General features: G+C 45.9%; 1 long non-coding RNA gene across 1 annotated transcript; it reads left to right on the top strand.

Moving 5' to 3' along the window:
- The first annotated feature begins 5237 nt into the window (after positions 1–5237).
- Gm38981 lies at positions 5238–10290 on the top strand. The gene is made up of 4 exons (XR_880197.2): positions 5238–5624; positions 7642–7675; positions 7964–8026; positions 8743–10290. It is a non-coding gene; the product is annotated as a predicted gene, 38981 (long non-coding RNA).
- The last annotated feature ends 678 nt before the right edge of the window (positions 10291–10968 follow it).

Genomic DNA, 10968 nt, shown 5'->3' with positions numbered 1-10968 from the left:
CAGCCACTGCAGACCAGTCCTCTAGGCAAGCAGACACCATGCATGAACCAGAAGCTATAGCCAGGTCCTTTCAGGAGGCAGATACCAGGCAGCTGGAGTTCAATCCTGAAGAAACTGCCAGGCTTGCCAACTGGCCTAAGGCTAGGCCGCAGATGGCAAGCTGCTACAGGAACCTCACAAGCAGTTCCTGGGCAAGTTTCTCTCAAGGGCAGCGTTACTACAAGTTGAGCTCAACAACACTATGTAAGGCGAACCCATACATGCGTTTCTTTAGCAAAGAATAGCAAGGCAGAGTAAACCAAACCAATGCTTAGCGCTCCTCTCCCACTGTCTGTGGGGTCGTATTGATCCTCCTCCATCACGGGTCCTTGCACGTGTTTGCTATTTCAAACCATCCTTTCACCTATGTCTGCTTCAGGAAAAAAAACATCATTTGACATAACAAACTTGTCAAAGAACCAGAAGTTTCCACCTTAGTTATGTCTATGTAGCAGCTTTGTGACAATTCTCTGGTAAGAGAGAGAGAGAGAGAGAGAGAGAGAGAGAGAGAGAGAGAGAGAGAGTTACCAGGACAATTTGAGATATTTTGTTGTTTGCCTATGAGCAAAGGAGGAGTAGAAAATGGTTAGTCCCACGATGGCATCTGGTACCATCTTGAGTGCCTGCTGCTGTGTGGGGAAGGCACGAGGCTCCTCAGCTCTCTGAGAAGGGTGCCATGGTGGATCCCTGCGTATGTCACAGGCTCAGAATGAAGGGCTGAGACAAGCTGATTGCTGTTGTGGTTATCTGTTCCCAGCTTTTTTTTTTTTTTTTCTGGTTTTTTGGTTTTTCGAGACAGGGTTTCTCTGTATAGCCCTGGCTGTCCTGGAACTCACTTTGTAGACCAGGCTGGCCTCGAACTCAGAAATCTGCCTGCCTCTGCCTCCCAAGTGCTGGGATTAAAGGCGTGTGCCACCACGCCCGGCTTTCCCAGCTTGTTTTTATTTTTTGAGACAGGGGTTCTCTGTGTAGCCCTGACTGTCCTGGAATTCCTTTTATAGACCAGGCTGGTCTTGAACCCCATCATCTGCCTGCCTCTGCATCCCAGATGCCGTGTGGCATCAGGCCCAACTCTAGGATCTGTGTGTGTGTGCATTTCTAGCTTTCAGTCTGGGGAGTTTCCTTTCAGGTGGAGGCCTTCCAGAACCAGGGTAAACAGATTAGCCAGGGTGTGGGCTGTGACCGTGAGGCACAAATCATCTGTGACCACTCTTTGCTTCCTCTCCCCTGGTACGGCGGAGTCCCAGCAATGTCTACTCGGGCCTGTTCCTAATCCGTAGTTGGCCTGGATTCTGTGCATGGTCTCTGATTAAAAGTGGCAGATTGGGAGTATTGATTTCTTCTCACTATACATTTTTGTCCTTTTTGCCTGGCTAGTTTCAAACGCAAGGTCTTCACTAATATGAGACAAGCAAGTATTGTACCACTGAGTCACATCCCCGCCGCCATGCCATCTTCTGTCCCTAGAAATCTCATTAGATGACACAAAGAGAATCAGGCTAGGAGTTGTTGTGCACACCTGCAATCCCAACTCTCAGGAGGCAGGGGTGGGAGGATCCTGTCCAAGGCCAATGTAGTAGTAGACAGGGTTCTTTGAGGAACAGAACTGGTAGAATTAATACATCATATGGTGTGTGTGTGTGTGTGTATGGGATTTATTAGAATGGCTTATAGGCTAGTCCAACAATGGCTGCCTACCAGCAGAAGGTCCAAGAATCTAGGAGTTGTTCAGTCCCTGGGGCTGGTCTCAGCTCGTCTTCAGTACATGCTGGAATCTTGAAGTAGGCTGTAGTGCGAGTGAAGGAATGTCCTTGTCAGCCAGAGTAAGCAGGCAAAGAGAGCAAGTGTCCTTCTTCCGTGTCCTTTATACAGGCTGCCAGCAGGTGCGGCCCAGGTTAAAGGTGGATCTTCCTACCTCTAAAGATCTGGATTAGAAATGGATCTCCCTACATCAAATCATTTAATTAAGAAAAAAATTCCCCCACATGTGTGCCCAGCCATCTGGGTTTTAGTTAATTCCTGATTAACCAAATTGACAACCAAGGACAGCCAGTACAGCCGTTGTCTACGGCTTTGAGATTTTGAGGCATGAAACCACATCTCTTTTTTTCTTTTCTTTTCTTTTCTTTTCTTTTCTTTTTTTTTTTTTTTTTCTGTGACAGGGTTTCTCTGTGTAGCCCTGGCTGTCCTGGAACTCACTCTGTAGACCAGGCTGGCCTCGAACTTAGAAACCTGCCTGCCTCTGCCTCTGCCTCTGCCTCCCAAGTGCTGGGATTAAAGGTGTGCGCCACCACTGCCTGGCAAGACCACATCTCAAAGACAGAAAGAAACAAAAATATAACAGTCCAAACTCCAAAAGCAACAAGAAAAAAAGAAGAAGAAGAAGAAGAAGAAGAAGAAGAAGAAGAAGAAGAAAAGAAGAAGAAGGAGGAGGAGGAGGAGGAGAAGGAGAAGGAGAAGGAGAAGGAGAAGGAGAAGGAGAAGGAGAAGGAGAAGGAGAAGGAGAAGGAGAAGGAGAAGAAGAAGAAGAAGAAGAAGCTGGCAACAGAAAGGAGGGTTTAACCTTTTTCTGGAGTCCAGGAAGCTTGCCACAGTGCAAGCTGGGTGCGGTGGGCAGAGGGTGGAGAGGAGTGGCAAGAGGGCGGTTTCCAGTGGATTATGGAAGAACTGCAGAAGTTAAATACCCACAGCCTAGGATCAGCCAATCAATAAATGGGGAGTGAAATGGACACAGTTCTTAAAGGAAAGATCCCAGTGATGGGAGTGTTCAGCAGCCTCAACTCTCAGGGAAGTGCAAGATGGTTAAAGCTGCACAGTGAGTCCTCCTTGTGAGTCCTCCTGGTCCCAGTTAGAAATGGCTGGCATCAAGGAGACCAACCACACACAACACCGGTGGCATGTGACAAAAGAAAAAGCTAAGGTAGCTTTTGCAGCCACTGGGGAAAGCACTATGGAGGTTTGTCAAACTGAGATGTTTCAGAACCTTCCCATGATCCAGCTGCACCACCCCTGAGTACACACCTGAAGGAGTCTAAATTAACAATTAAAGGATGTCAGAAGTGCTTACACATCAGTGTGTGTCGGGTTGTGCTTTTTTTTTTTTTTTTTTTTTTTTTTGGCTTTTCAAGAGAGGGTCTCTCTGTCTTTTTCTGGCTGCCCTAGAACCACATAGATCAGGCTGGCCTTGAACTCAGAGATCCGCTTGCCTCTGTCTGTCAAGTACTGAGATTAAAGGCATACCCCATCACTGCCTGGCTTACTGATGCATTCTTTACAGTACTAAGAAACAGAACGAGCCTAGACGTCCATCAGTATATGAATGGATAAAGAAAATGTGGTAGCCGGGCATTGGTGGCACATGCCTTTAATTCCAGCACTTGGGAGGCAGAGGTGGGCAGATTTCTGAGTTCAAGCCCAGCCTGGTCTACAGAGTGAGTTCCAGGACAGCCAGGGCTACACAGAGAAACCCTGTCTCGAAAAACAAACAACCCAAATACCTCCCCCCCCAAAAGAAAACGTGATACATACTATGGGGTTCTGTGCTGCTGTAAGGAAAAATGAGATGAAAAAATAGAAAAACAAACAGGCTGGTCATAAAGGCATGCACTTTTTTGTTTGTTTTGTTTGTTGAGACAGGGTTTCTCTTGTAGCCCTAGCTGTCCTGGAACTCACTTTGTAGACCAGCATAGCCTCGAACTCAGAAATCCACCTGCCTCTGCCTCCCAAGTGGTGGGATTAAAGGCGTGCGCCACCACACCTGGCAGAGGCATGCATTTTTAATTCCAGCACTTGGGAGACAGAAGCAGGAGGATCTCTGCGAGTTCAAGGCCAGCCTGGTCTTTATAGTGGAATCCAGGACAGCCAGAACTACACAGAGATACCCTGCTCAGAAACCCAACCCAACTCACACCAAAAAACAAAACACACAGGCACAGACAGACAGACAGATAGACAGACATATATCTATATGGGGATCTGATACCCTCTTCTGGTGTGTCTGTAGACAGTGAACTCACATATTTAAAATAAATAAATCTTTTTATAAAAGTTTGTGGGATTAAGCTAAAATCATTTTTTAAAACATGAAAATATGGATTATCCTCATTATTCATATTAGAAAGAAGGAAAAAAATTCTGGCTTATAGCCGGAAGAGATGAGCACTTGCTACACAAGCAAGCAATAGGACTGGAGCTGAGATCCTTGAAGCTCAGCAAATGCCATTTCAGGTGTGCTGAATTCTGGATCCTGAAGGGGAACCTAGAGCAAGCTGGTTACAGAGACTAGCCAGATCCATGAGCTCTAGGTTCGATTGAGAAACCTGTCTCCAAAGCATAGGTGGAAGGGTCTGAATAGTGGCAATCTAACGGGTGTGGGTCAGAGGAAGATGCAGGTCAGCCCTCGCCAATCGCTTAGAGGGAAAAGGAGACAGAGACCAAGCAATATAATAAAGGCTATGTGTGTGCTAATCTGGAATCTCGGCCATTAACAATTTAAACTGGGCATGGTGGCTCATTCCTATAATCCCAGCACTCGCAGGTTGGAGGATTTCAGCAAATACCAGGCCAGCCAGCGCCACAGGAGGAGACTCTGTCTCAAGACAAACAAAATAAGCCAAAGGGGGAAAAAATCTAAGGAAGAAAACGATAGGATCATTTCCGTTGAAATGAAAGGGCACCGTGTAAAGCAACAGAAATTCAGGAACACACTGGCGCTGCTATAGTCTGACCAGAGTATATGGAAACACACAGGAAGCAAAACTCAGCAGGTAAGCCGGGATGGCCACGCCTACCAGGTCCACTTCCTACTGCACAGGAGATCTAGCAAGAGCAGGGCAGCAAGAGAAAGAGGACAAACAGTAGGACTTGTGAAGGGAGGAGGAGGGGGAGGAGGGAGCGGAGGAGGGGGAGGTAGGAAGGAGGGGAAAGAGGACACCATATTGCTTCACAATGATCAGATATGTGCAACAAAACTACAGGTTTACAGGTAAGTTGGGAAAATAAAATAACTTAGCATTTTGATACAATTAATATTTACTAGGCAGATCACCAATAAATGCAATTTGTAAAATATAAAATACTTAGGAAAGCATCAAAGGATATAAGAGATTTAATCCTTTGCTATAAAATATGAGCTATCTTAGAAACGAATAAGCAAAAGATAAATATAATACCGAATAATTAGAAGACATTGTAAGAATGTTGTTGTTTTTTTCTTTTCCTCCCATTAACTTAAAGATTCAGGACACTCCCCAACAGTTGACTGTCTGATTTGAAAATGCTAAAGATTAAAACGAACCATGATTAAAACAAAACAAAACAAAAACAAAAACAAAAAAAACCACAATTAAAACCCTTTTATTTTTGTGCATGTGCATTCCTGCGTGAGCTCGGTTCACCATGTGTGTAGTACTCCCAGAGGCCAGCAGAGGGCACTTCACTCCCTGGGATGGTGTTACAGGAGGTTGTGGTCTGCCTGATGTGGGTTCTGAGAACGGAACCCACGTCTTCTGCAAGAGCTGTGAAGTGCCTTTAACAGCTGAGTCGTGTCTCCAACCGCAGCCACGATGTTCTTCAAAAAGAGCAAGGTAGGAAAACTTGTTCCACTAGATTAAAGACTGGTTATAAAACCTGTAAATATTTTAGTGTGGCACTGGAGACAAAAACAAAAGCCAGAACGAGACATCTCTGAAACGATCCCATGTTTACAATGATATCTGATATATGAGAAAAGAATGACTGAAGATTAGTGAGAAAGCCCAGGGCCAGGACAGCGGGACAGCCATGGAGTAGTTACTAAAGGCCATCCCTCCACACAGTGCTAACTAACTCTAGGAGCACTTTGAGTCAAAACGTAAAAGGCAAAACTGTAATTATAATAATAGCATCAAAACTTCAGTTCTTCTGATTCATCAAAGTGTATCGCAAGCGGGTTAGAGGCAGCACAGCGTGAGAGAAGCTACTTAAAACAACGCGCAGTTCTGAGTCTGGCACCCAGGACATGAGGGAGTTTGGATAGGTCAGTAACAACAACAAAAAAAAGACCCATTAGAAAAATGTGAGGGATTTCAACGGCACTGTTTTTATAGTTTAGAGGAGATGCTCCATATGTTCATGTGTTTGGGAACTTGCTCGTCACCTGGGAGCATCATTTTGGAAGTTTCGACAAGTACTGGGAAGTCAGGTGTAGGTCCTGACACAGGCACAAGGGGTGGGGGGCCTTGAGGCTGTCCTGGGTGGAGCCTCTCCAGCTGCCATGCCTTCCCTACCATGATGGACTGGCACCCTGTTAAGCTAGGAGTCAACAAGAGCTTTCATACAACACAAGATAGTACAACCAACTTGAATAACAGTTTGGGTTATACATGGAAGAGCTGTCTTCACTTGGTGGTGGGGAGCTTAAGTATTTACTGGATATGCTGGCTGGTTTATGACAGCTTGACACATGCCTCCATAAGCTTGGGCTGCGGGCAAGCCTGGAAGGCATTTTCTTATTTTTTTTTTCTGGCCCCTCTGGCCCCGCTCACTCTGACCTATTTATTTATTATATAGAAGTACACTGTAGCTGTCTTCAGACATCCCAGAAGAGGGCATCGGATCCCATTACAGAAGGTTGTGAGCCACCGTGTGGTTGCTGGGATTTGAACTCAGGACCTCTGGAAGAGCAGTCAGTGCTCTTAACCGCTGAGCCATCTCTCCAGCCCCCTTAATTAGTGATTGATGTGAGAGGGCCTAGCCCATTATGGGTGCTACCCCTTGGCTAGTGGTCCTAGGTTGTGGGGCTGGTGGCTCAGAAAGCTGAGCAGGCCATGGAGAGCAAGCCAGTAAGCAGCACCCCTCCATGGGCTCAGCATCAGCTCCTGCCTCCAGGTTCCTGCCTGCTTGAGTTCCTGTCCTGACTGCTTTTGCTGATGAACTGTTATTCGGACCTTCTCTTCCTCAAGTTGCTTTTGTGAATGGTGTTTCATCACAGCAATAATAACCTGAGGGGTCTCTGCAGGTGTCAGGCAGGGGAGAGAGGGCTTGGTTCAGACTGACTTCCTTAACCTGGATCAAGACTTCAGGGGTAGTAAGGCATATTTAAGCGTATTTAAGCACAGTATAATTTGGTATATTATGATCCCTGGTGCACAGGGAAACATACTTACATCAAAACTCAACTCGGAGTTCATATCATTTCTTCCCAAAAGATGGGTTCTGGAGATAGGCTTCCTGTATTTGCTTAGGGGTCTAGGGAAGGATCCGAAACGGTCTTGGTCAAACAGTGTAGAGGTCGCTTGGGCTAATAACCACCTCTGGTCCTGGCTGTGGGAGCTTGGGGAGTCCCTGTCTGTAGTGGTCATTGAGATTACTGGCCACCTCCGGTTCTGGTTGTAGGACCTTGCCATGGCCTGGGTCAGCAGATAACACAGATCACCAGGCTGTCAGTCACCTCCAGTCCCCGGCTTTCTGGATAGAAGGCAGGTTTTACGTCCATTCCTTTGAGAAGACAATCCTGTGCACTTAACAGTCCTGGCTTCTCTGGAGACCTGTGTTCCCAACAGCCGCTCTAAGCCCCCTGATGACTATTTCAGATATTCATTTATGCTGAATGCTCTTTTCCAGAGTCGTGACTCACACAAGGAACAGCGATGTTCGGGTTTGTATTGAATGCTCTTTTGTGTTGTCTGAGCATGATCCCCACCTTCCACCTGTCATCTTAGTCTCCAAGGGACAGAAGGTCCCACACAAGTATCTAGGCTAAAGATCGGCACAAGGAAATGGCCTTGGTCAGAAACTGCAGAGGCAGGGCTAGAACCAGCAAGGCCAGATCCTCCCCCACAGACTACCGAGGTCTTCTTTGCTTGATTTCTATCCCCCGAGGGAGCTAGGCCTTGAGAGACTCCTTAAAAGCCATCGGCTTATCAGATCTGGTTTGTAATCCCAGGACTGTGAAGATCCAAAGGTCAAGGTCTGCCTGGCCATCAGAGCAAGATCAAGGCGAACACAGGTAAGTCAGGGAGAGAGACCCTGTCTCAAAAAAAAAAAAAAAAAAAAAAAAGCATACGGCCTGAAGATGGACAGCTATTGGGGAAGGAAACAAGACTTTTAAAAAAGGGTTAGGGATATAGTTCACTACTTGATTAGCATGGGAAGATCCGAGGTTCAACTCCAAGTATCACAAAAAATTAAAACCAAACCAAAAGACTTCCTAGGCATGGCAGTGTTCGACTGTACTACTGTAGTACTACTAGCTGCTATGGAGACTGAAGCAGGGGGACCCTTTCCACCCAGGGGTTAGAGGAGCCAGCCTGGCCAACACATCAGTTTCTTAGTGCTGATTCTTGGGGGGGGGGGGAATAGTGCTAGAGGAGAATTATGTATAAGAAGGCTTTAAACAAACTTGCAAAATCTGAAATAACCAAAAGCCTCTAAGGAGACAATGAGAAGAAAACACAAAGGCCAACAATTGGCAGCAGAAGCTGTCACCTATAACCGCCAGCCTTTCCATCCATGCCCCAGTTCCCAGCAATGACGCAGAGGCTTGTTATTGATTAAGTAATTCCCTGGGCATAAGTTAGGGCTGTTCCCACTAGCTTGTAACTTATTCAACCCATTTAAACTATCCTATATCTGCTTACCTCCTCTCAGTTTTATACATCCACCTCTCTCAGAGTGCCAGTGGTGAATCTCCTGTCTCTCTCTCTCTCTCTCTCTCTCTGCCAGGTGTCCCACCTTCTATTTCCTGCCTTTTGCTAACTGGCCGTCAGCTTGTTATTAACAGGTGATGCTCCCCCAAACTACACACGAGATTATCCCTATAAGAAGCTACGTAGTAGAAAAAGGACAGTGAAGTTCGTTTGAACATCTGGTACAGCTGAACTCACCGGGAGTTCACCGTGAGAGTTCTGAAGCCAGCACAGCTGCTTGACAGAATAATTCCAGCGAAGTTGAGCCGAATGCTGCAACCACTGTCCTTCTGTTCTCACTCTTGGGTTTTGGTCTCTGTGTGTTGCATTCTTGGGGATTTTTCTGTGTTACGCGATTCATCTTATGTCTTTTCTTGAGAAAATTATGTCTGAGTCTTTTTAGGAACACCCTAAAATTAACTCTATCTGGCCACTATTTGGAAGTCTTCCTTATGTCCTGGAGATCTTTGAGCACAGATAAGCATAGCTAGATGAGGCCATTACTCCAGGGATCTTCTTGGGGTCTCTGCCCCTGAGCAAACTCACACAGTATAATTGGTGCAGGGTAAACAGAGACAACTGACAAACTCTGACTGGCCGGGGGAAGAGGTTACAGAGTCATGGCCTCCCATTGCAATATGCTTAGAGCTTTCTGACAATGTAGTTTAAAGATACGGGGTCCCTGGAGGAATAGAACTCGGTACACAGGATAGAGTGACTAAAACAAACATTTTCTACTTTATAGCGTAGACGACGAAACATATAGTAAAAGAAGTTAGGTATTAGTGTTTGCCACTCATAAAGAGGCCGGTTCAGATATTTTCTGTTTGTCTGGAGTGCTTTCAAACTGCCGACTCTGCCAGCCTAAAAGCAGGCTGTCGTGTAATGAACGTGTTTGCTTTGGCGGAGACGTCCTTTAGATTCTTTAAATTGGACTTATTGGGCTGATAATCAAAAATTAAATCTGCTCATCTGTTCTCTTTGTATCTTCTATTGGGACTGAACTTGTAACCCTGGATACGTAATGACACACACAAAAAAATCAAACACATAATCTGTACTTCTTAGGCAATCATTAGTCTGTCTTTGTTCTGCGAAACCCGTATGAATACGGAAGCACCCGGTGGCCAGTCAGTCAGAGCTTCCAAGTTCCCTGAACACCGTCACCTCATTCACCCCTCCCTGCCCTCCCTATTTCCTCTGCCCCGGCAGCAGTGGCCCAGGAAGGCCCCTGGCAATGTTCTGGACTTTCTGAGAAAGTTCACACCGAGCTGACAAGCAGGAACGTGGCGTTAAGTCTACCTAGTAATTCACAGAGCAATAACCAGTGCCTAGACATGGACCCTTGCAGGAGATGTCATGATTGGAAAGTACATACGCTATTAGGCTTCTGTTCTCAAGTAGTCTCTCTGATCAGCTTGCTAGCAGGTTGGTAGAGCGTAAATGTCCAAGCAATGGTATTCTTCAAACAAACAAACTAACAAGATTGACTTGTGCATTGTGCCTTCATGTGAGTCCCTGTGCCACTTTTGTGCCTGATGACAGAGAGGGCAGAAGCAAGCACTGGGTGCCCTGGAGCTGGGGTTATGGAGGGTTGTGAGCCACCATGTGGGTGCTGGGATCGAACCCAGGTCCTCTGAAAGAGAAGGCAGTGCTCTTAACTACCAAGCCATCGCTCCAGCCTGAAATTGTGTTCTTTAAAGTTTGTATGATCAGTGATTTTCTTTTACTTCAGTGGCGTTTGGCGGACGGCCAGAACATTGTACTGAAGTGTATTATCTGAGCTATGGCATGCACTAATGTTCTTAGCAGTTTCAAGCAAAAGCATCCACAAGACAGAAAGGCAAGACTCCCACCATTAAAGCTTAGGCCTGGTAGCATCGCAGTTGGTCAGATGGACATTAGACCAAACAAATGGGACCCAGGTGTTCCTCTATCGTTAGTAGTCTGCTAATGTTGGCAGTACAAAGTACAAGATGTTATTTAACAGTGATGCTTGGTAGATAACAGTTATGTGACACCTGACTTCTTACAGACTCAAGATGAAAGAGGGCTGGGACTTTTCAATACTACACTGTGTGGATGATGTTTCAATTTCTGTTTCCATTGAACAATGTGAAGGGTTAGCTCTGTTGCCATTTCAGGACCTTTTTATGCTAATGAGAGAGAAGATGTCATTGAACTTAATTATTGACTGATTTACCATTTAACATACCCTTTGTATCACTGACTGCTCTTCCAGAGGTCCTGAGTTCAATTCCCA

Source organism: Mus musculus, chromosome 11 (assembly GCF_000001635.26).
Source record: "Mus musculus strain C57BL/6J chromosome 11, GRCm38.p6 C57BL/6J".
NCBI lineage: Eukaryota > Metazoa > Chordata > Mammalia > Rodentia > Muridae > Mus > Mus musculus.
The sequence above is the reverse complement of the archived record's forward strand: the minus strand, read 5'-3'. Positions and strand labels throughout refer to the sequence as shown.